Here is a 23,512-nt window from a genome sequence, read left to right as displayed (position 1 = left end):
ACTCGGTTTGTCACGCATTGACTGAAGTGCATCATGGACACTAAGCGCGTGACCATCAAATCTGCCACCTCAATTAATAAGGGAGATCTTATGGCCCATGTGTTTTTCCATTTATTTTATTATTCTAATTTTATTTTTTATTACTCTTATTTTGTTTAATTCATTTTTAATCCAAAAAATATGGGACTTTCACCAAAAATCTTTAAAGATTTTCCTTTTCCATAGTTTGAATTAAAATATTTTTTTGGATTAATTTTGATATTTTTTGTGAATTAAATTATTTTTGACTTATTTTTAAATATTTTCAAATACTTTGGACTTTCTAAAAATTCTCAATTTTTTTTCTAAGGTCCTTTGACCTTGTTTGACCTAGGATAAATCCCTGGGCATTTATTTGGTGATTTGAAGAGATTTGGGGTTTTGTCCTTTTGAAAAATGCATTTTTATTCCATTTTTAATTTGATTTTTAATTGCTTAATTGTTTAAAAATATTTTGAGCCATTTGGTTGGCCTTGTTTGTTTGATCTTTTGTTTGGCCTTGATCATGGTTGATTTGAACTTTCATTTGATCAATACTGTTGGATTTAGGGGGTTGATAAAATGTACATTTCATCCCTCAAAATGAATGGATAATATTGATCAGATGAAATTCCTCCTATGATCAATTTGGGTTTCTATTTCCCCTTCCCTTTTTATCTTCATCCCTCTTCTTCCCCAATCCATCATTGACCAATGATTTCTCTACAAGTCAAATGCTAGCTAATTCATCAATGACCTTGTGTCAGATGAATCAACATGAGCCTGACTGAGATAGGTCCCTCTAATTTTATTTTTTGTGTGTGGTATGATTTAGGAGCTTGGTTCTTTGTACAACGTCTCTAGCATGCATTAACACCAATATTTTCATGACCGGCCTCAGATAGTTGCGACTTCTACATAAGTCCAATTACGATTGCTTAACATAGAGCTAAATTTGTCCCAAAAGGCATATCATTCTTGTAAGTGAGATTTTAAGTCTCCTATTCTTCATGGTATTGTGTTAAGACTTGACACTTTTTTCCATTTATGAGAGCTAGTGGCATACTTGTTGATTTATCCAAGTTGGAGCCCTTCTCATAGATGATGTCTTGGTTCATGTCTTCATACTTGTGAATGAATGGTTGAGTGTTCTCCAAAGAATGACTTGAACAAATTGAACTCTTCACAAAATTTGACTAACTTCCTTTATTATTGCTTTGCTTTTATGTCATTTACTCAATGCAGTTTAAATTTCAGTATCTTTATCATTCATTGCCATTTACATTTCATGCAACTTGTTTATGTTTCAGTCATTTTCCCTTTGCTCACTTGAGCCATATCTTTTGATTATATATAGTGTGTGCTTGTAACTTTATTCTGTTTGTGGTCTTAAGACCTTAAAATACTTAATAATAACAAAAACCTTAAAAAAATATCTTGGTGGATTGTTGGACTTGATCTGAACTTTTGGACTTAGAATAAGCAACCTCTCTATGCTTTGAGAACTTGGCCAATGCCACTATTTGAGACTGAGCTATCCTTGATTGTGCCTTTCATCTGATGCAAACCTTGAGTGCCCTTGGTTCGTCTGTTACTTTGTCTCTGTGCTTAATTGTTATATTATTATTATGATTGATGTTTGATGATTGTTTCTGAGAGTTTGCCAAGGAATATTTTTATCTGATACATTTGAAGACATTAAAGACTGATTGCTATTGGAATGCTTGCTTGGATTTATGGCTATCTTTATTTGATTCCTTGGTCTTCATATTAATTGCTTGGATGTTACTTATACTTATTGCTTTCTCAAAAGCCCAAAGGAAATGGGTTTCTATATGACATTCTTGTCTTGTGGATTGCTTCCCATTGGTCAGATCTTTTCAACTCTTAACTTTTAATTTTTGTCTAAGGTAGTCCCTTCATCTCCTCCCATTTCTTTAATTTCAAAATCTCTCCCTCATTTCAAAACCTTCTTTGCTTGTGTTTTTCAACTTAGACTTGTTTTAATGAATGGAAACTTTGGCCTTATGCCATTGAATTTTCAAACATTTTCTTAAATCAAACTTGTGAATAAAATTAACCATATTGAGTTTAATTTTAAAAGACAAAAAGAACTAACAACCTCACTTGAGTCTTTGGCATTTTTTGCCCTTTTCTTTTAAACTCTATTAAAATCAATCCACCAATTGCTTTGAAATTTTTACCACGAACTACAGGGTTTTGATTCCTCATTTTTATGTTGGTACGTAGACATAAGACCGAAGGTCTTGTCAAACACAAAAATATAATTAATTAATTCTTTTCTCATCCCCCTAATCTATATTTTATCAAACATCTTTTCAACTAAAACACTTGCACACAAAAAAGGGCTCCCTAGGAGTACCCAGGACACTTTGGGTGCTAATACCTTCCTTATGTGTAACCAACCTCCTTACCTGTAATCTCTGACATTTTATTAGTTTTGTTTTGAAAACTTCTTATCTTTGGGTTTTGTTCGTACTTTTTCCCTTTTCCTTTGGAAACAATAAAAGTGCGGTGGCGAATCTGGTTTTATTGACGTTGAGTTTATCCATAGCTCGATGGTCATGAATTCACCGCTATAGAAAAAAGTGGCGACTCTGCTGGGGAGTAGTCCTCAGTGGGTTTAGCCTACTTTTTTATGTGCAATATTTTATTGGTATTTGATGTTTATTTGTATATACTGTTTGTGTGATACTTTATCTGTTGTGCTTGGTGATCTCTATATGGTGAGATAAGTTCTATACCTGAATTTGAGTGCAATTTAAGATAGCAGGGTGGTATAGTCATGTTGGCTTTGAAGGAGTAGTCCTGAAAGAGTTGACATGATATCCCCCGCTCAGTGGAGACCTATTTTGAGTTATTGATGTCACACGGGTAAGTCGTGGATAAACATTACTTTCTCTAATTTGGGGGTCCGAGAAGCTGAGGACCGTAAAACATTTAACCCAACTTGGCCTATTTTAGGACGTAGTGCGGAGACTGTTCAAGTGTAGACTTGATAACAGTTGTTACGCAATACTACACTCAGACGAGTTTCTCTTGAGAATACTATGGGTTGATAAGTCATTCATCCTAACGTATAGTATCTGATAGATGGAATCACGACTCTGGGAACTTTTTAGAACATGATCTATAGGTTTTTATCCTTAGTACACTTCTTTGGGATGGTTCTTAACCCGACTCCATGCTCGTGACTCACAACAAACCCTTTGATTCTTGGTAGATCCGATCAGTCTCATCAATATCAATGGAACTTGGGCGTTGATAAGGTGAAAACCATAATCCACCAAAATAGATGATTGATCTTAATGATGACTTGATCCATCCATTGACCTTTGTTTGTGTTTGCCTTGTGTGTGATCCCTTGTGTGTGATTGTTGCATTTATGCATACATGCACATTATAACATTCATCACAACAATAAATTTTCAAGGAACTAAGATTGTATTTGCAAATATTTTCAGACCATAGATTGTGGACGAAGAAACACTAAGAAGTACAATTTCAGGTGTCCCGACTTTAAAGAGCTAAGGAAGTTGTCATCCTTTGTATTAGATCCCTTGGACTTCAAGCAACGTCATTAGGAGCTTTTATCCATATTGTCTACTGATGTGGTTGAAGGACTTTTGAGTGTTTTGGTGCATTTTTATGACCCTCTCTATCGGTGCTTCACTTTTCCTGATTATTAGCTTGTGCCCATGTTAGAGGAGTATGCCTGTCTCTTGGGTATGCCCGTATCTAACAAGGTACCTTTCAGTGGATTGGAGAAGATTTTGATATCTCAAGTCATAGCCGAAGCTCTTCATGTGAAGACATCTGATATTGATGCCAACATGGTGAAGAAAGGAGGGATTCTAGAGTTGACTTCCGAGTTTCTCATTGGTAGAGCTACTGCTTTTTCTCAAGCCGGTAGCATGGATGCTTTTGAAGCTATCTTTGTCTTTATCATCTATGGTCTAGCTTTGTTCCATAACATTGACAATTTCATTGATGTTAATGCCATTAGAACATTCTTGATTGGGAATCCTGTTCCGAATTTGTTGGGTGAGACATATTTCTCTTTGCATTTAAGGAATTATAAGGGTGGTGGGACCGTTGTGTGATGCATTCCTTTTCTATACAAGTGGTTTATTTTGCACTTGCCTCAGACGTGAGCTTTCTTGGAGAACCGACAATGTCTACGGTGGTCTTAGAGGCTTATGTCTATCACTAATGATGATATTGTTTGGTATGCTTCTGCGTTGGGTAGCTTGGATATTATTGATAGTTATGGTGAGTTCTCTAAGGTTCCTCTCATTGGTACACAAGGAGGAATCAACTACAACCCTGCTTTGGCCCGTCGTCAGCTTGGGTTCCCCTTTAGAGATAGGCCTAATAACATTCAGTTAGAGGGTCTATTCTACCATGAGGGTAAAGATCCCCAAAATCTGAAGAGCAGAATGGTGCGATCTTGGCACAATTTTCATAGGAAGGGTAAATCCGAGCTTGGTCCGTGCAACTGTGTAGCTTTGGAAGCTTACACTATTTGGGTGAAGAAGAGAGCTTTGAAGCTCAAGATGTCGTACGCTTGCGAGAGATCTATGTTTATGGTTATGGTTGAGCCGTCAAATCCCTAGCCAAGATGTAGAGGAGTTGGAAGATGCACTTACCAGGATGAAGCAAGAGAGAGACCTTTGGGAGGAGCAGTTCCATGCTTTGAACCGAAAGCATGTAGAGTTGTAACTTGAGTCAAAAGATTAGGATGCACTCATTGAGGTTCTTGAAGAGCGTGCAGTGAAGAGACAGAGAGAGCCAGAGGATTTATTTTCCTCGAGTATGCCTCAACCTTCCGGTGCTTGGAAGAATATTGTTGATTGACTCGTCCTCGAGAAAGCTCAGATGCAGACAGCTTTTGAGTCAAAGATTCAACGCATCCGAAGGAAGTACACTCCTTTGGCCAGTTCATCTGATGTAGTTTCTAGGCATCCTTAGGATGATAGTTTCATTTTCTCTTGTATTTGTATTTTTGGTTTCTGAAATTGTACTCAGAGTAATCCTTCAAAGTTTATATGAATAAAAAGAGATTTCATGGTCAATTGAATTGTTATTATTATTGATTACTATTATTAATTAAAAATATTTATAAATAGGACTTTGTATGTTCCTTGAAAATAAAATCAAAAATATTTCATGCATCATTTGCATAACAGGTTTCTTCAGCCATATGTCTTATGTTTCTTCAACTGTGTATCAGATAAGCTGACTCATCACTATAACACTCGAGCTAATCGTCAGAGAAGAATTGAGCATCTTGAACAAGAGAACAGAGAGCTTAAGGATGAGATTTCCAGACTCACTGCTTTGATGGAGCCTGTCATTTCCACTCAGAATCAACTATCTCCTCCTCCTGCAACTCCTCCTCCTCAGAGGATGGTTATCTTTGAAGTTGTCTTTGCATCAGTGCCTGTAGTTGCTACTAGCCAGTCAGTGCTAGCCATGCCTGCCGAATTCCCGTGGGGAATGCCGCCAAACTTTGTGCCTGAAGGGTATGCTCCAACGTTTTCTTCTATGCCGACATCTATCCTGGTCCTTTATGTTCCTCCTCCTATTGTGCATACTTTGCTTCGTGTTGAGGAAACCATCTATCACTCTAAGCCATCTGAAGGCCCCGATGTTTACGAGAAGATGGACGAAATAAAAAACCAATTCCTTGAGCTAAGAAAGGAATTAAATACCTTAAGGGGGACATATTTGTTTGGTAAGAGTGTGTAAGACCCCAATTTTGACCCTAATATCCCTCATGTAATTTCATCATAAGCATTAGCATTGGGATCATACCTTGGCATCCTCCTTACCCCTCTTTCATTGGGTTTGTTTTGGGAGAGATCACCAAGCACTTTGTGATTATATCATACTTGTATTTTATCATTTCACTAACCAAAATACCAAAAATATGTCTTTGCATTTGTCTAACTCTTTTGTAGGAAGGGCATGATCCCATTGATTCATCAAGTTCACATCTAAGGTTTGAGACCTTCATGAACAAAGAGCACAACCAAGAGTTGTTCCAATAATGGTTATGATCATCATATATGAGTCCCAATGTTCTCTACATGTTATATTGATCAAGTTTTCTTCAAGAGTTTGAGGGTAATTTGCCATGGAAACCCTAGTTTGACTGGGTATCTTGAGTAACTTCTCCAACATGCTATCTCACCAATTGATCAAATTTATCAAGGGACACTTACAAATTCATCATCTTATGCATATATTATCTACAATGAGCCAAGAAAGTCAATATAATTAGAAGTTAGCATGTTGGTTGATGGTGGTTGACCAAATGGATTCATTTGATCAAAACTGGGTCTCCCTAGACCCTATATCCTACAATTTTCACCATATGAAAATGATTCCAAGAGAAAACTTACTCTGATTTACATTCCAAACAAGTTTCATATTGATACCTAGAGCTAGTTATGCTTGGAAAATCATTTTCTATGTTGAAACATTATAGGTCATTTTGTCTAAACCCTAATTTGAAAGTCAAATTCCCAAGGCCATAACTTGCTCAATTTTTTTGAGATGAGAGATTTCCAAGTTGCACAATTAAATTCAATGTGTCTACTTCAAGTTTTATGTTTGGAGTGGGAGCTAATTCAACTTTTTTGAGCATGTGATATGAGGTTACATTATAGGTCACTTTTGACCTATACCATTGATCAAGTGATTTTTCCAAACTTCAAAAATGCATAAATCTATCATTTCAAATCCAAATGACATGAAATGGGTGACCATTTTGAATTTCTTTGAGAGAGCTACAACTTTTATGAAGACACTTTTCTTATTTGAAGCTCATATAAAAAGTTAAACAAGGTGCAATATTCAGACATATGGCTTGACACTTAGAAAATTTTTGATATGTCAAAAATTTCCAAACTTCCACCTCAAATTTCTTCAAGTTTCAAACTCCAAATGGAAAAGTGTTGAACATGAAAGTTGTTCCTCTTGATCTCACCTTTCCAAAGAGCTTAAATTCATTCTTTTTGGACAAGGAATGCATAGGTTGCGCATGGCATGAACATGGTGTCATCACTTGGCAAGGATCAAACTTCAAATCAAAATGCATACTTTCCTTGCAATCCAAACTGAATTCAGACTATTTAACACTCATTTGTGGACTTATGGCAATGATTTTATGGGCCTATGCGCGCCCATTCACCCATGCATCATCAATGACCAAATTTGGAAAGTTAATTCAAGTGTGCAAAAAGCAATGGATTCAGCTCTAAATAGAGCCTCATATGCTCAGCAATAAACACACATTCGTGCCAACTTTGATCCCCCATCTCTAACACTCACATTGCAAAGGATAAACCTGAGAAATTCACTTGAATTTGAGTTTGAATTTCCATTATTTTGAAATTCAAATCTTCAGGAATCCACAACCTTTTGAGCATTCAATCCTTCTTCTGCAAGCATTTGGAGTGAGATCAAGCACGAACAAGAGCAAGATCAGTTGAATCCAGACCTCCATTGAAGGTATTTTCCAGAAATTTTGATCTCTTTGATTCTCTCAAATTCTTACTCAATTCTATTGATTCTTTGGTTGTCTGAATTCCTACCAATGTAGGCAAGAAGATTGAGTTGCTTTGAGGCCAAATCGAAGCAACTCAATTCATGTACCTCAAATTTCAACTCCATGTATCTCTCAATATACTTGGAGTTAGAGTGAATTGAGGCCAGATTCAAACTCAGTGCCATTTTTACTTTGAAATCATGTCCTTGTTTTTAATTTTGGTGATGGTTGAAGGTGGACCAGTCCGATGAGGTCCACCGGAGAAGAAGACCAGAGCTACAACTCTGGCGATGTGTTGGCATCTCTCACAACCATAGGATCCATCCAATTTGTTTTAATCATGATCGTTCCTTTTGAATACCAATGTTATGGCGCCCTGACTCATGTCCATCGTGGATAGCGCGTTTTTGGCCACTTGATCTGCCACCTCAATTAATGAGGGAGATCAAGTGGTCCACGTTTTTTCTGATATTTTAATTTTCATTTTAATTGCATTATTTTCAATCATTCATATTAAATTCAATATTGATCCAAAAAATATGGGACTTTCACCAAAAAATTTCAAATATTTTTCTCTTTCATATTCTGAATTCAAATTATTTTTTTGGATCATTATTAATATTTTTCATGAATTAATTGATTTTGCATTTGTTTTTAATTATTTAAAAATATTTTTAAATGTCCAAAAATTATGAAATTTTTTCTCCAAGGTCCTTTGACCTTGTTTGACCTATGATAAATATCATGGCCATTTATTTGGTGTTTTGATGAGATTTTAGGAATTGGACAAACCATATTTAATTTAAATGCACTATTTTAGTATTTTAATTTGAATAAATGCCAAATAAATTTGTTGACCATTTGTGATGACTTGTTTATGTTTGACTCTTGTTGTTGGGCCTTGGTCAAGGTTGATTTGACTTTGTCAAATTAAAATCATTGGATTTAGGGGATTGATGGAATGTACATTTCATCTCCCAAAATGAATGAATGATATTAATTTGGTAAAAGTCCTCCTTTCACCAATTTGTGTTTTGATCCATTCCCGTCCCACTTCATATTATTCCCTTTCTTCATTCATTTATTCCATTTCGCCTATGATATCTCATAATCCTAAGGCTAGTTGATTAAAAAATTGATATGAGTATGGATGAGATTAGGCCACACCTTTTGCATATTCTTTTTGTGTGTGGTATGTTTCATGAGCATAGTCCATTATACTATGTCTCTAACATGCATTAACACCAAAAATTTATTACCCGACCTCAAATAGTTGTGACTTCTACATAAGTCCAATTACGATTGCTTAACATAACACTAAATTTGTTACATAAAAGGCATAAGCATTCTAGTTAGTGAGATTGTAAGTCTCCCCTCTTTCATGGTATTGTATGGAAACTTGGCCTTATTTCCTTCCTTTGGAAGATGTTTTGGCTCAAGTATTCATGCTTGTGACAAGTTGGTTGAGTGTTCTCCAAAGAATGTCTTGAAAATGAAAAGCAAAAGCAAAACAATACTAACTTCTAACCAATTAACTACTAACTTTTAATTTCAAGTCCTTTACTTTAATGCCATTTAATTTTTGCCCCTATTCATTTGCCATTGTTCATATCATTCTAATTGTTTATGATAATGCAATTTTCACTTTGTCCATTTGGACCATATTGTGTGATGTATTTTGTTTGTGTATACTTTGCTTGTTTGTGTGGTCTTTGTCCATTAATGGACATAATAATAACAAAAATCCTAAAAAACTTTTGAGTGGACTGATGGCCTGATCTTGGACAAATGGACTTAGAATCTAGGCAACCTTTCTATGCTAAAGGACATGGCCAATTCCAACTTGTTGAGAAACCAAGTGCTTGCAATTTGAAATTCATCTGATACATCTTTGAAGACATCTCTAAGCTCATTTGCAACATGATCATTGTGAAGCTGTTATTTTGAACCTGTGACTTGTGGAATTCATCTGTTGCATGAGCTATTTTGGAGAAGATCATGGAATGGATAAGCTTGGATGTGGCCATCTTTATTTGATGCCTTGATCTTCAAGATAATATAATTGTGCATTTGTGTGTTGCTTGATTCTAAAAGTCCAAGGGAATTCTGGGGTTCTATTGACATTCATGTCTATTGGATTGCTACCCATTTGGTCAGATATTTTCAACTCTAAAACTTTTAATTTTGTGCATAGAATAGTCTCTTCATCTTCTCCCCATTTCTTTAATTTCAAAATCTCTTCCTCCATTTTTCGAAATCTTCTTTGTGTGAACTACTTTTGTTATAAACTTATACTACTTTTGCAAAAAGATAGAAACTTTGCCCTTATGCCATTGCATTTTTAAACTTTTTTTCTTAAATCAAACTTGTAAATAGACTTAACTATACTTGACTTAAACTTTCAAAAAGACAAAAAAGAACTAACTCATTCAAACCAATTTTAGGCCTTTGTGCCTTTCAACTTTAATTTTTGTTAAAAATAATGCATCCACTTTGAAATTTGTATCATGAACTACGAGATTTTGATCCCTCATTTTTATGTTGGTACGTAGGCACAAGACCAAAGGTCTTGTCAAACACAACAATATAATTAATGAATTCTTTTCTCGTCCCCCCATTCTATTTGTTTGTAAACATCACTTTATACCAAGTACATATGCACACAAGAAGGGCTCCCTAGGAGTACCTAGGACACTTTGAGTGCTAACACCTTCCCTTTGTGTAAACAACCCCCTTACCTGTAATCTCTGACATTTTATTAGTTTTGATTTGAAAGTTTCTTACTTTTGGGTTTTGTTCGTACTTTTTTCCTTTTCCCTTGGAAACAATAAAAGCGCGATGGAGATTCTTGTTATTTGATCTCTAGCTTATCCATAGCTTGATGATCATGAATTTCCCGCTACAGAAATTAAGTGGAGACTTTGCTGGGGAGTAGTCTCCAGTGAGTTTAGCCTACTTTTGTGTGTGTATATATTTGTATATGTGATGTTTGTATATATGTATGTGTGATATAATCTGCTTGTTGTGCTTGGTGATCTCTGAGTGGTGAGATAAGTTCTAATCCGAACTTGAGTGCAATTAAGATAAGAGGATGGTATAGTCATGTTCGACTTGTGCGGAGTAGTCCTTAACAAGTTGGCTTGAGATCCATCCGCTCAGTGGAGACTCCTTTGGATTTGGAAATGTCACACAAGTATTTGTGGTTAGGCATTACTATTTCTAATTGGGTCTGAGAAGCTGAGGACCTTAGAACATTTAACCCATCTTGGCCTATTTAGGACGTAGTTCGGAAACTGTTCAAGTGTAGACTTGATAACAGTTGTTACGTGATACTACACTCAGACGAGTTTCTCTTGAGAATATTATGGGTCGATGAGTCAGTCATCTTAACCCATAATATCCGATAGATGGAATTAAGACTATGGGAACTTTTTAGAACATGATCTACAGGTTTTTATCCTTAGTTCACTCCTTTGGGATGGTTCTTACCCAGACTCCATGCTCGTGACTTACAACAAACCCTTGATTCTTGGTTGATCCAATCAAGTCTTGTCAATATCAATGGAACTTGGGTGTTGATAAGGTGTAAACCATAATCCACCAAAATGGATGATTGATCTTGACAATGACTTGATTCATCCCTTGACATTTGTTTGCCTTATGTGGGATCCCTTATTTGTGATTGTTGCATTCATGCATTCATGCGCATCATAACATTCATCACATGAAAATTTCAACGAACTAAGGTATCATTTGCAAATATTTTCAGACCATGGATTGTGGACGAAGGAACACTAAGAAGTACAGTTTCAGATGTCCCGACTTGAAAGAGTTAAAGAAGCTATCATCTTTTGTATTAGATCCCTTGGACTTCAAAAAACGTAATGGGAAGCTTCTGTCCATCTTGTCTGCTGACGTGGTTAAAGGACTCTTAAGTGTGCTAGTGCAGTTCTATGATCCTCTATACCATTATTTCACTTTCCCAGATTTTTAGCTTGTGCCTACCTTGGAGGAGTATTCTCATCTTTTCGGGATACCTATTTCTAGTAGAGTGCCTTTTAGTGGGTTAGAGGAGATTCCCCGATCTAGTATTATTGCTGAAGCTCTTCACTTGAAGAAGTCTGAGATAGAGGCTGATTGGGTGAAGAAAGGAGGATTATTTGGGTTTCCATTTGTTTTCCTCATTAAGGAAGCTACTACTTTTTCTCAAGCTGGTAGTGTGGACGCTTTTGAAGCTATCTTTGTGTTGCTCATCTATGGATTAGCTTTGTTCCCTAACATTGACGGTTTTGTTGATGTTAACACCATTAGAATTTTCTTGATTGGGAATCTTGTGCCTACTTTGTTGGGTGATATGTATTTCTCTTTGCATCTAAGTAATTCTAAGGGTGGTGGAACGATTGTCTGTTGTATTCCTCTTCTGTAAAAGTGGTTTATTTCGCATTTGCCTCAGACGCCTACTTTTGTGGAGAACAAAAATGTCTAAGGTGGTCTCAAAGACTTACGTCTCTCACTAATGATGATTTAGTTTGGTATGATCCATCCTTAAGCAGTTTGGATATTATTGATAGTTGTGGTGAATTCTCTAATGTGCCTCTCATTGGTACACAAGGATGAATTAATTACAACCCTGCTTTGGCTCGTCGTCAACTTGGGTTCCCCTTGAGAGACAAACCTAATAACATGTTGTTAGAAGGTCTTTTCTATCAAGAGGGTAAAGATTCCCAACATTTGAAGCAGAAGATTGTGCATGCTTGGCATAATGTGCATAGGAAAGGAAGATCCGAGCTTGGTCCGCACAATTGTGTAGCTTTGGAAGCTTACATTCTTTGGGTGAAGAAGAGAGCTATGGAGTTGAAGATGCCTTATCCTTGCGAAAGACCTATGTGTATGGTTGTGGTTGAGCCATTAATTCTCCCTAACCAAGATGTAGAGGAGTTGGAAGACGCGCTCGCCAAGATGAAGCAAGAGAAGGATACGTGGGAAGAGCGTTTCCATGCTTTGAGCAAGAAGCATGAAGAGTTGAAGTTGGAGTCATAGTGCCCATTTTCAAGCAACAAGAGCGGTTGGTAATCCACTATGATAGCAGCAATAGCAAGACTGGTAGTTAGAGATCAGTATCACCGTTGGTAATACGGTTAGCGGGCCCAGTCCCATATGCATCTGATAAGGTTATACCATACCAGTATAATGCTACAATGTTGAAGAATGGTGAGCATTGCTGATGTTACGAAGGTGACCCGCATCGGTCGAGTGTTTGGGCCAGTTGTCCCAGAAAATTAAGAAGAAATGGTTGTTGGTAAGAAGGTGGAGATACCTAATGTAGATCCAATTGGCTGTTCAAAAGATAAGTCTGGTGAATCCAGCAACTTGAAAGCCAATGATGATGATGAGGTACTCCGACTGATCAAGAGGAGTGAATCCAATGTGGTTGAGCAGTTGCTCCAAACCCCCTCAAAGATTTTAGTGCTATCTCTGTTTTGAATTCTGAAGCGCACAGAGAAGCACTGCAGAGAGTTCTTGAACAGGCATATGTGGAGGTGGAGATACCTAATGTAGATCCAATTGGCTGTTCAAAAGATAAGTCTGGTGAATCCAGCAACTTGAAAGCCAATGATGATGATGAGGTACTCCGACTGATCAAGAGGAGTGAATTCAATATGGTTGAGCAGTTGCTTCAAACCCCCTCAAAGATTTTAGTGCTATCTCTGTTTTGAATTCTGAAGCGCACAGAGAAGCACTGCAGAGAGTTCTTGAACAGGCATATATGGAGCAAGATGTTACTGTGGATCAATTTGATCACATTGTGGCTAACATCACTTCATGTAACAATTTGAGCTTTTGTGATGAAGAACTACCTGAGGAGGGAAAGAGTCATAACCCGACTTTTCATATTTCAATGAATTGCAAGGAAGATGCTTTGTCAAATGTGCTAGTTGACACCGGTTCGTCACTCAATGTGCTTCCGAAGTCAACTTTGTCAAAGTTATCTTACCAAGGAGCTCCCATGAGGTATAATGGGGTGATTATCAAAGCCTTTGATGGCTCAGGCAAGACAGTTATTGGTGAAGTGGACCTTCCAGTCAAGACAGGTCCGAGTGATTTTCTAATTACTTTCCAAGTAACAGATATCCACCCGGGCTACAACTGTTTATTAGGAAGGCCATGGATTTAGGAGGCAGGGGTTGTTACCTCCACTCTGCACTAGAAGCTCAAATTTGTCAAGAATGGCAAGCTAGTGATTGTGGGAGGAGAGAAGGCGTTGTTGGTTAGCCATTTGTCATCTTTCTCGTATGTGGAAGCTAAGGATGAGGTTGGAACTCCATTTGAAGCCTTATCTATTGCTACTGAGAAGAGAGTTGGGGCACCTATGTCCTCTATGAAAGATGCTCAGAAGATTGTTGAGGAAGGTCCTGTTGATCAGTGGGGGCGCATGGTAGAGGTCTCCGATAACAAAGGAAGAACTGGTTTGGGGTTCCAGAAGGGCTCGTCAGCTGTTAGATCAGAAGATATGCAACTTAGCTTCTGTAGCGTAGGGTTCATCTTGAAGGAGAATTGCCATCCAAGGCGCAACGGAATTTAAAAATTTCTCCATTTAGTGATCCTTACGAATGGACATGATCAGTGATAGAATCGTTACCTCTTGTGGCGATTCAAACCTTTGGTGCAGATCTCTTGTAACGATCAAAATCTTGGATACAAATCCACGGAGCGATCACGAACGTTGAACGATGACAACGTCTCTACTCAGTCCACACGAACGGGTTCCTTCAATCTCAGTGCTAGCTGGTACGAATGAAGGCTTTGAGTGAGAGAGAGAGGGAAACGAAATTCCAAGTCTTCACTTGAGTTTCTCTGAGTAACAATGCTTCTACCCAAGGGTTCTATTTATAGAACCACTTGTGTGGGCTTCAAGCTAAAAAGCCCACTTAAGTGTATTTTGGCCCATATCTCATAATATGCCAAAATCACTTAAGTATTTGGTACCTTACCATATTTCGTATTCTACTTAAGTACACCGTACCTTACGATGTTCCTTAGTTACTCTATCTCTCATCAATCCGTCCTTTGTGTGTGACCCTGTAGGTTTTCGCGATGTTGGCAATTATATTAAATCACGCATTTAACATAATAAACAGTGAGCGGTATCTAGCAACACATCACTGCTACCCAAGACACGAAAATGTCATGTGATCTGATAAAACCTCCTGTGATAATAATTATGTGTATAATTATCCTTTTGCCCTTATGTCTATATTGAACACAAGGTATAGACCATGTCATCCTTATCCAGTTTAATATTGGACCCATAGACATTTATCCTGTTACACAGGATGGGCAAATTCCATCTAGGTCACTCATGTCCCTCAACATGCTTTGTGGAGTACCCATCAACTGTCTCTATGGTTATCCAGTTACGGACAATGTTGGATCAGCAATAAAGCACTCGACTCTACATCTAGGATCCATAGTGGTTTCAGGTCGAAGAGTGGTATACACCATTATCACCATGAGAATAACTTATGACACTTTGCATAACTTTCTATATAGTATTCTCATAGCGGGTCAATCCGGTATAAATATTACTCTTAATATTCATACCTATGTTTAAGACTTGATAACTCCTTATCCATGGTCCATGAGATGTGATCATCAGTCTACAAATATAATAGTCTTAATGCTTTAATGTTATCCCACTTCACAATAAAGCTCGACTACGGATACTTTAAGAATAGTGTCCTTATGTTTAATGTGATCTCATGATTAAGTCATACTTGATACATTAAACGAACTATCTATTCTAGGGACTTTATTAAACAACCATAATAAATAAAAAGCCTTTTATTATTAATAAATAATTCGATACAAGTACTAAAAGTATTGGCCTCTAGGGCTTACACCAACACATCCATGGCAATGAACAACACTCAGCTGCTGTGCTAGAGGATAGTGAAGAGGAAGACTGCACCAACTTTGTAACGCATGGAGGGACATGCAACAATTGGACTGCCGTTGATATTCCTGTTATTTTGCATTGATCTAAGTAATTGCTTTATATTTTAAAATCCTTCTCCTATGCCTAAGGGAGAAGTGAACATTGTTTGGGCATTTTAAATTGATCATCAATAAAATTAATTCTATTCATCCACATCTTTGATGTTTCTTTTTTACTTTTTGCTTTATTCTGAAAATGGTAATCACAAAAAACATAAATAAATAATAAAATTTGTCCATCTGCATAATATTTGGTCACAAATTCACTTCTCTAAAATCAAAATACCAAATCATTATGCAGGTTGGTTCCTAACCTCATTGAATACAATGATCCTTATCCTTCTCCAAATTTTGAATTCCCTGTGTTTGAGGCCGAGGAGGAAAGTGATGTAGAAGGGAGTGAGGAATTATCTTGTCTTCTTGAGCAAGACAAAAAGATTATTCAGCCATTTGAAGAGCAGATTGAGCTAGTCAACTTGGGTTCCGAAGATGATGTGAAGGAAGTCAAGATTGGGTCTCGACTGTCTCCAGATGATAAGAAGGGGTTAATTGATCTTTTCCGAGAGTATTCAGATGTGTTTACTTGGTCCTATCAAGACATGCCTGGGTTGGATTCTGAGATTGTGGAGCATAGATTGCCGTTAAATCCAAAATGCTCGCCACTCAAGCAAAAGTTGAGAAGAACGCATCCTGATATGGCTGTGAAGATCAAAGAGGAAGTTCAGAAACAGATTGATGCCGGTTTCCTTGTAACCGCTGAGTATCCATAATGGGTGCCCAATATTGTGCATGTGCTGAAGAAAGATGGAAAAGTCCGCATGTGTGTTGACTATAGATATTTGAATAAATCCAGTCCGAAAGATGATTTCCCTCTGCCACACATTGATATGTTTGGTAGACAATACTGCTAAATTCAAAGTCTTTTCGTTTATGGATGGATTTTCCGGATATAATCAGATCAAGATGGCACCCGAAGATATGGAGAAGACCACATTCATTACACCCTAGGGAACATTCTGTTATCGAGTAATGCCTTTCGGTCTAAAGAATGTTGGTCCAACTTACCAGAGAGCAATGATTACTCTTTTTCATGATATAATGCATAAAGATATTGAAGTTTATGTCGATGACATGATTGCTAAATCAATTGATGAAGAGGAACATGTTGAGCATTTGTTGAAGCTATTCCAGCGTTTGAGGAAGTATAAACTCCACTTGAATCCCAATAAGTGTACTTTTGGTGTTCGTTCTGGTAAGTTCTTGGGCTTTATTGTCAGTGAGAAGGGTATTGAAGTTGATCCCTCTAAGGTCAAAACAATACAAGAGATGCCTGCGCCCAAAACTGAGAAGCAAGTCAGAGGTTTTCTCGGCCGCTTGAATTATATTTCCAGATTCATTTCCCACATGACTGCCACATGTGCGCCTATATTTAAGCTTCTTCGGAAAGATCAGTCTTGTGATTGGACTGAAGACTTCTAGAAAGCTTTTGACAGTATCAAGGAATATTTGCTTGAGCCTCCAATTTTGTCTCCACCTGTTGAAGGAAGACCGTTGATCATGTATTTGACTGTGCTAGAAGATAGTATGTACTGTGTTCTTGGTCAACAAGATGAGACTGGGAAGAAAGAATTTTCAATTTACTACCTCAGTAAGAAGTTCACCGACTGTGAGACTCGGTATTCAATGCTTGAGAAGACTTGTTGCGCATTGGCTTGGGTTGCTAAGCGTCCGCGTCAGTATATGTTGAATCATACCACTTGGTTGATATCCAAAATAGATCCAATCAAGTATGTATTTGAGAAGCATGCATTAACTGGGAGAATAGCTCGTTGGCAGATGTTGCTATCAGAGTATGATATTGAATACCGATCTCAGAAAGCGATCAAGGGTAGTATCTTGGCTGACCATTTGGCTCACCAACCAATTGAAGATTATCAGTCAGTGCAGTATGACTTCCCTGATGAAGAGATTTTGTACTTGAAAATGAAAGATTGTGATGAACCATTGCTAGAAGAAGGGCCAGAACCTGGTTCCCGTTGGGGCATGGTATTTGATGGAGCTGTTAATCAATATGGAAATGGCATTGGGGCAGTGATTATTACTCCTCAAGGCACGCATCTACCATTTATTGCTAAATTGACTTTCAAGTGTACAAACAACATGGCAGAATATGAAGCTTGCATTATGGGGCTTGAAGAGGCCATGAATCTCAAAATCAAGTATTTGGATGTCTTCGGTGATCCAACTTTGGTTGTGAATCATATCAAATGAGAATGGGAGACAAATCAACCCGGTTTAATACCTTATAGAGATTATGCGAGGAGGATTTCAACTTTCTTTACAAAGGTTGAGTTTCATCATATTCCTCGAGATGAAAACCAGATGGCAGATGCTCTTACAACATTGGCGTCAATGATTGTAGTGAAATATTGGAATGAAGTTCCAAACTTATCTATGATGCGTCTTGATAGGCCAACTCATGTGTTTGCTGTTGAAGAGATCAAAGACGAGAAGCCGTGGTATTACAACATTAAATGTTTCCTCCAAAGTCAGATTTACCTGCCCGGGGTATCTTTGAAAGATAAGAAGACTTTGAGAAGATTAGCCGGTAATTTCTACTTGAATGGTGATATACTGTACAAGAGAAACTTCGACATGGTTTTTCTCAGATGCGTGGAGACACGAAGCAGACTTGTTGATGACCGAAGTGCATGAAGGTTCCTTTGGTACTCATTCCAATGGACATGCAATGGCAAAGAAGATGTTGCGAGCAGGTTACTATTGGCTGACAATGGAATCTGACTGTTGCAAATTTGTGAAGAAGTGCCACAAGTGTCAAATATATGCTGATAAGATTCATGTTCCTCCGACACTATTGAATGTTATCTCTTCCCCATGGCCCTTCTCCATGTGGGGAATTGATATGATTGGGATGATTGAGCCCAAAGCTTCGAATGGACATCGTTTCATTTTAGAGGCAATTGACTACTTCATGAAATGGGTTGAAGCAGCATCGTATGCAAATGTTTCCAAGGAAGTCGTTGTAAGGTTTATCAGAAATGAGATTATATGTCGTTATAGTGTGCCAAGTAAGATCATTAATGACAATGGATCGAACTTGAATAACAATATGGTGGAAGCTCTTTGTAAAGACTTCAAGATTACACATCATAATTCTTCTCCCTATAGACCCAAGATGAATGGGGATGTTGAAGCTGTGAATAAAAACATCAAGAAGATTATCCAGAAGATGGTTGTCACATACAAGGATTGGCATGAGATTCTCCCATTTGCTTTACATGAGTATCGTACATCCGTCCGCACTTCAACAGGGGCAACCCCTTTCTCTTTTGTTTATGGTATGGAAGCAGTGCTCCCCGTAGAGGTTGGGATTCCTTCGTTGTGTGTGCTCATGGAAGCCAAGTTGACTGAAGCTGAATGGTGTCAGACCAGGTTTGACCAGTTGAATTTAATTGAAGAGAAGAGATTGACTGCCATGTGTCATGGTCAGTTATATGAGCAGAGAATGAAGAAAGCTTTTGATAAGAAGGTCAAACCTCGAGTGTTCAGAGAAGGAGACCTTGTGCTCAAGAAGATTTTGACGTTTAAGCCAAATTCCAGAGGAAAATGGACTCCCAATTACGAAGGCACATATGTTGTTAAGAGAGCTTTTTCAGGCGGTGCCCTGATTCATACAACTATGGATGGTGAAGAGTTCACTCGTCCTGTGAACACAGATGCAGTCAAGAAATACTTCGCCTAAAAAAGAAAAGAACAACTCGCTAAGTTGAAAACCCGAAAGGGAGGCCTAGGCAAAAATGAGCGTGTCGGTGGATTGAAAACCCGAAAGGGCGATCCAGACAAAATTTAGAGACATAAAATAGAAAGAAATCTCCCGATAAGTTGAGTACCCCACCTTGGGGAAACTTATGCAAAAGTTAGGGATTATGGAAAGTAACTTCATTCTGCTGATCTTTAGTGATTTTTGAAGACTTTTTTTAGCACAAGGGTTGACATCAGTTCATCATCCCAACAGCGGTCAAGAGCACTGATCACACTGAATTACACCGTCTTTTTGACTCGAATTTCACATGTTTATTAGGACTTTATTATCATTTTGTTTGTATTATGCTCTCTTTTATGTTGTTTTCAGATATTTAGCTCTTTCGGACTCTTTTGGAAGAAACAAAGCAAAAAGACCTAAAATTAGGGTTTTTCGGCGAATATTGTACACATGGAGTTGCACATGGTGGCCGCTATAGGAGAAGCCATGAGTCATCATCCCTCAACTAGGAGGTAACCACCATGTTCCCATGATCTTCCCCATTTACACACATGGCGGGCGCTATGAAGGGATGGCGGGCGCCATCTTTGGAAATGACGTTCCCACTAAGGAGAAGTTGGAGGGTACCATGGTCTTTGCAAGATGCTAAAATCCTCTATAAATAGTTCGTTCCATTTCATTTTTAAATCATCCAACTTAGTTTACAACACGAAGCCTATATTTATCATTTGTAAAAGTGATAATCCGTCACATCGGGGGGTTATCGCACCTTAGTGAGATTGAGTTGGGTCACTTTGAGTTGCTGTCGTCTTTATCTTCAGAGTCGGAGGTTTATTTTCCTTGTACCAAAATCAAATCCCCCGTTTGGAGCAGGTTCTTATTTTATTGCTTTTTATTTATTTACTTGTCTCGCTTTATTTTATTTACTTTCTGTCTACGCTTTACTTTATTTATTTTCCGTCTCGCTTTACTTTATTTATTTACATGTCTCGCTTTATTTTATTTACTTTCTGTCTACGCTTTACTTTATTTATTTTCCGTCTCGTTTTACTTTATTTATTTTCTGTATCGCTTTACTTTATTTATTTTCTGTCTCGCTTTACTTTATTTATTTTACACGTTTCACTCGTTCCTCACGCCTCACATTTTAAAACAACTTTTCATCATGATCAATATCGTTGTGTTTGTTGGAATTACCATGTCTGGCTAAATCTTTTAAAGGTTAGAATGTAAGGATCGCGGTTAAAGAGATGTTTCACAGATTGAATATGTAGAAATACTTTAAAGGTTGTTTTGATTTTTAACTTGAGTTTTCTGAAACAAACTTGGTTAGTTTTAACTATTCAAGGAGTGCAAAAACACCCTGGCTTAGTTAACTAGGAATTTTTATTACTTTAAGGAAAAACTATTTTTGAAACTGTTTTCGGACACGTTGATAGATTTAAAATCAGAAAACTCCTTGGGTAAAACTTTCCAAATCAAAATCACTTTTCAACTAAGCTTATGAGTCTTATTTCTTAAAAATAAGTTTACTACTTTAGCATTCTGCGCACCTCTTATAAGTGACAATAAAAGGCCTTAATTTAAGGGTAAACTCGGTTTTGAATACGCGAAAGCGATAGTTCCTGTTAAATGGATTCTTTTCAAGAGTAGAAAATATTGCCTCATAAGTAGTTCTATTTAGACAATCGAAACATCACTTAACTAATGTGAAATACATTCAACCTGTCTTTACCTGCATTTATTATTTACCGTTATTTTGCACCCCCAATATCTCTTTTATACCGCCTTAGATAAACATCGTAACGATAGTAATCGATAGATTGACAATTTGGCCTCTGTGTGATCGATATTCTTTAATATTACTTTGACGCGATTCGTGCACTTGCGAATTCACACGATCAAGTTTTTGGCGCCGTTGTCGGGGACCAACTTCGTCAAATTTCATACCATGTTGTTACACCGTCTAGACTAAGGCATTATTAGCCGGTAAATGCGAAGAACCCGTAGTACTGGAAATTTAGTAGATCCTTTAGCGGAACCCGAACGTTACACTCGTACACGCCTCTTACTCATCCAAATTAAGAAAACTATGACCGAGAATCGCGACCGGAGACCTCTTAAGGAATTCGCCCAACCCTCTTACGAGGAACCTAGTTCGAGTATAGTAAACCCCCTTATTCCTGCTAACAATTTTGAACTAAAACCGTCTTTGTTGCAATTAGTGAAACAGAACCAATTCGCGGGTCTCGCTACTGAGAATCCAAATCAACATTTAAAAGTTTTTATCCAACTAGCCGAAACCTTTAAATCTAACGGCGCTTCACCTGATGCGATCCATTTGAGATTATTTCTTTTCTCCCTCAGGGATAAAGCAAGTTCATGGTTAGATTCACTTCCAGCTAATTCAATAACTACCTAGGAAGACCTTAGGAGAGTATTCCTTGCTAGATATTTCCCCCCTAGTAAGACTGCTGTTCTTCGAAACCAAATAAGTAGATTTACTCAAAACCAAGGAGAACCGCTTTTTGAAGCTTGGGAGAGATATAAAGAGCTATTAAGAGTCCGCCCACACCATGGCCTAGAACAAGGACTGATCGTTCATACCTTCTACAATGGACTCCATTATAACACCAAGATGAGCATCGACGCTACCGCAGGTGGCACACTGATGAACAAACCTTATCCTGAAGCTTGTGACCTAATTGAGGATATGGCCCAAAACCATTACCAATGGGGAACTGAACGAGCATCAGTAGAGAAAAAGGAGACCCAAGGTGTAATACATGAGGTAAGCTCTCTAGACATGATGCAGGCGAAAATGGACGATTTAGCCCTTAAGATAGAACATATGTCTACAAACACTCACACCATAGCAGTAGTCCACACAAAGTGCGAACTTTGTGGATCTAAAGGACACAAATCAGCAGAGTGTAAACTTTTAAACAACCTGAACACCGACCAAGTCAATTACGCCCAAGGTAACCCATTTTCAAACACTTACAACCCTGGATGGAAGAATCATCCGAATTTTTCCTATAAAAACCAGAACCCTATCCAAAATTATGCACCTCAAAGACCACAAGGTTATCAAGCCCAAAAACCAAATCAACCTATGCAAGTTGTGCCTCAGAAGTCTAACCTTGAGAAGATCATGGAGAACTTTATATCGGGCCAAACTCAACAAAATAAAGAATTCCTAAACCAGAACATTCACGTAAACGAACTGATAACATAATTAGGAACCAAGGTTGATCAGATAATGACTCACAAAAAAATGCTTGAAACCCAGATCTCACAGGTAGCATAAAACCAAGCCCCACAAACTACACCTGGAGGACAATTCCCTAGACAACCTCAACCAAACACTCGAGGGCAAGCTAACGTTATCTCGTTACGAAGTGGGACCACTTACGAAGGGCCTCATAACCCGACAATGAGCGAGAGAAAAAATTCTAAAGAAAATATAGCTACCAACAAGGAAGAGGAACCGGTAGAACCCGATAAACGAACCGACCAAGAAGGAGAAGCCAAGGATAAAACTTACAAACCATCACCCCCGTGCAGACCACCAATCCCATATCCGCAAAGACTTAAACAAACCAAAATTAACAACCAATACCAAAAATTTATAAAAGTAATAGAGAAGCTTCATGTAGAGATTCCTTTCATCGAAGCTATCACCCAAATTCCGTCTTACGCCAAATTTCTCAAAGACATCTTAACCAACAAACGTAGGCTTGACGATCTAAAACCTTTGGAATGCAACTTTATTTCTGAGGATAAACTCGCTAAGAAGGAGAAAGACCCTGGTAGTTTTTCTATACCTTGCATTTTAGGGAGTCATGTGATCGACAAAGCTTTCCTAGACTTAGGCGCTAGTGTGAGTTTAATGCCCATAGTTGTGTGTAAAAGGTTAAACTTAGGAGAATTACAACCAACTAGGATGTCCCTCCAATTAGCCGATAGGTCTGTTAAGTATCCTGTAGGAATTTTAGAAGACATCCCAGTTAGGATCGGTCAACTTTATATCCCAACAGACTTTATGGTCATGGATATCAAAGAAGACGAAGATATCCCTATCCTTTTAGGTAGACCATTCTTATCAACAGCCGGAACTATAATAGATGTTAAAAAAG

The 23,512-nt window shown here is 37.8% G+C and overlaps 1 non-coding gene across 1 annotated transcript; it reads right to left on the bottom strand.

Annotated features, from left to right (window-relative positions):
* Positions 1–21,849: 21,849 nt before the first annotated feature.
* Positions 21,850–21,956, bottom strand: LOC127134077 (small nucleolar RNA R71). Its single transcript, XR_007807851.1, has one exon. It is a non-coding gene; the product is annotated as a small nucleolar RNA R71 (small nucleolar RNA).
* Between the last annotated feature and the right edge of the window lie 1,556 nt (positions 21,957–23,512).

Source organism: Lathyrus oleraceus, chromosome 3 (genome assembly GCF_024323335.1).
Source record: "Lathyrus oleraceus cultivar Zhongwan6 chromosome 3, CAAS_Psat_ZW6_1.0, whole genome shotgun sequence".
In the NCBI taxonomy this organism is placed as follows: domain Eukaryota; kingdom Viridiplantae; phylum Streptophyta; class Magnoliopsida; order Fabales; family Fabaceae; genus Lathyrus; species Lathyrus oleraceus.
The sequence above is the reverse complement of the archived record's forward strand: the minus strand, read 5'-3'. Positions and strand labels throughout refer to the sequence as shown.